The 2,778-nt window shown below is 38.2% G+C and overlaps 1 long non-coding RNA gene across 1 annotated transcript; it reads right to left on the bottom strand.

Moving 5' to 3' along the window:
• Positions 1 to 1,812: 1,812 nt before the first annotated feature.
• LOC142683467 (uncharacterized) lies at positions 1,813 to 2,479 on the bottom strand. Its single transcript, XR_012853957.1, has 3 exons — positions 2,437 to 2,479; positions 1,982 to 2,059; positions 1,813 to 1,870 (listed from the first exon to the last, which is right to left on the bottom strand). It is a non-coding gene; the product is annotated as an uncharacterized LOC142683467 (long non-coding RNA).
• Between the last annotated feature and the right edge of the window lie 299 nt (positions 2,480 to 2,778).

Here is a 2,778-nt window from a genome sequence, read left to right as displayed (position 1 = left end):
TCATATATAAAGACTGGTGAGTGGCGTGCCAGTCTGGAAAGGGGTGCAGTATGTCTCTGTACATAGCGGTGGATCTACCACCATATTGTCCCTCTTTGTATGAGATAGTAATATTACTACTGCCTCGAGACAGTTACTGTCTATAGAAATACATTGGGTCATAGTTACATGTAATTTTCAGGAGATTAATTGTCTCAATGGTTATAAAGAAATTCCTCAGACAGAACTTACCAAGCTTTGTCCTAAATACAACCCGGATTTTCTTTGGTTGAATTGTTGTGGTAAAACCGATTTCTCCTGTATGATAAAAATTCACATTCACTTTTATTATTGAAGATTTCCTTTCTACCAAATACACTACAGGGATGTAACTGAGTATTCGGACTCTCTTAGGAATGATTATTTTCAGATAAGAGCGTCATATATATTTCCTGTAATATTTCCATGATTTCCAGTCCCCTCTACATCTCCGCTTCTTCTACACTGGGACATTTGGAGATGTTATATTTTTATTAATTGTAGATTCCACATGAAGAACAAGATATAAAGCTGAGAACAACAAGAAGATCAAGATGAACTTACCATGGAGGATTCCACGTGGAACAATGATGGATTTTAGTTGTTTTTTGGTGGAAATTCCATTGGAGTGTCCTATGTGACAAAAGTACATGAATTACCCTCCATAACTATATATTCATAGCTTGTTCAGTCTATTCTATTACATAGAAGTCATTAAACTGCATTATTAATCATCTACTTTATATATAGATACTTCGTACTATATATCAGCCTCGTACTAGAGCAGACAATATATGTATCTAGAGAACTCACCGATCCCCTGTAGATCAGAAGCAGTCGGGGATGTAAACCCCTGTGTTGTGCTTGTTATTACTGCACTTGTTGGACCTGGAAGAAAATACAGAGAAATTGTTGATCTAATCCTAATAATCCTAATCCATTAACTCTGTACTACATGACTATATGTGGTGAAGCATGTAGAAGCGGAGCCGTTATGTCCTCTATGGATAGATATGAGTCTGTTCTATAATGTGTTATTATATTACCTGCAGGGGATGTGGTCGTGGTGGTCGGCAACGGTTGTTCAGTTGCAGCAGACGTCTTTACTATAATAAACAAGAACATGTTATAATTATTCACAAAGAAATAACAATAAGTAACCCCAATATATGGAGAATCTTATTCCAGTGTCAGCCTCGTAATAGAACAGACAATATATGTATCTAGAGAACTCACCGATCCCCTGTAGATCAGAAGCAGTCGGGGATGTAAACCCCTGTGTTGTGCTTGTTGTTACTGCACTTGTTGGACCTGGAAGAAAATACAGAGAAATTGTTGATCTAATCCCAATAATCCTAATCCTTTCTGATGTCCTGCACAGAGCAGAGAGTCATTCACATACAACATTGTTATGGAGACAATATAATGGAGGAGCCCACCTTCTCCACATGTAGTAGACGCCTTATTGTTCCCTACTCTCCCTATATATCAGCATTGGGGATCATTAGGGAACATGTTCTAGTGTAATACATAACTCTATATGGTGAAGTAATGGGGTTCTAGTCTACTGAAATGTCTCCAGGATTCCTCCTCCTGACTGGACGTCCTTCTATACATTGCTGACCACAAGTGTCTTCAGGTTCCTCCTCCTGGATGTTGAGTGTGGACTCAGAAGACAATGTGCGGGATGGAGACTTGTATCTTCTGTCCCTGACTGCTGCATGTATAAGCGGAGCCGTTATGTCCTCTATGGATAGAGATGAGTCTATTCTATAATGTGTTATTATATTACCTGCAGGGGATGTTGGCACGGCGATGGACGATGGTTTTATTATCTCGCCAGACGTCTTTTCTGTAAATAATAAAACAATATATTATAGAAAAATCAAATAAACAATGTAAATGATGAATATAATGAGTTTTCTGCCATTGAAGACACAGAAGACGTCCAGAAGACACTTACCATCGATGGTCGGAGGAAGAGTCACCACAATTTTCCTCAGACGTGTTTTAGGTTTTTCAGTTTGTACATCAGATGTTCCTATGTGAAGGACATTACATTTATTGGTTATTTATGTTTCCTGTATTATCTATCCTGAGTATAATATACATCATATGTTTATAGTACCAATCTGTTATTATTATATATGTGATCATGTATCTCCTACTGTAACTGAGAAGAATATTAGATGTCACCAGGGAGCTGTATGACATATAACAGGCTGCCGGCTGAGGACATTTCTACATGACTTCTATTATTCCTTATAATTTACAGTATGGGGACAGGACCCCCTTGTTCTTAGGTAAGTTGGGGGTCCGGTCACTGTGATCTCTGTGTGATTGACATAACAGAGATTTTATCCCCTTTAAGATGGGAGGACAATTGTAGAATAAAATGGTGGCAATAGAGAAACTTACCTTGTACGGACTGAAATTCATCCATGATTTGTTTGAGTTGTCTCAAACCTCTGAGAAAAACACGTTGTGTTTCTCCTATAAGAAAAGAATGAAACCCACAACATTTATTATCATTGGTGACATCTGGGGCCAAACATCGTAGTGATATGTAATAGAAGATTGTGGATTACTGGAGGGTCCTACATTGCACATCTGTAGTCACTGGTAAAGGGTTCACCTCCTTTATCATTACATTTCTATCAATACCAGAGATAAGTATATACTATGTGCACATAACATGTATATTACAGTAAGGTAACGGCCTCCCATGTACTGAGACAAATGATCCGTAATAACGGGGGG

The sequence above is a fragment of the Rhinoderma darwinii genome (genome assembly GCF_050947455.1).
Source record: "Rhinoderma darwinii isolate aRhiDar2 chromosome 3 unlocalized genomic scaffold, aRhiDar2.hap1 SUPER_3_unloc_16, whole genome shotgun sequence".
Taxonomy (NCBI): domain Eukaryota; kingdom Metazoa; phylum Chordata; class Amphibia; order Anura; family Rhinodermatidae; genus Rhinoderma; species Rhinoderma darwinii.
Note: the sequence above shows the minus strand (reverse complement) of the source record. Positions and strands in the feature narration are given on the sequence as shown.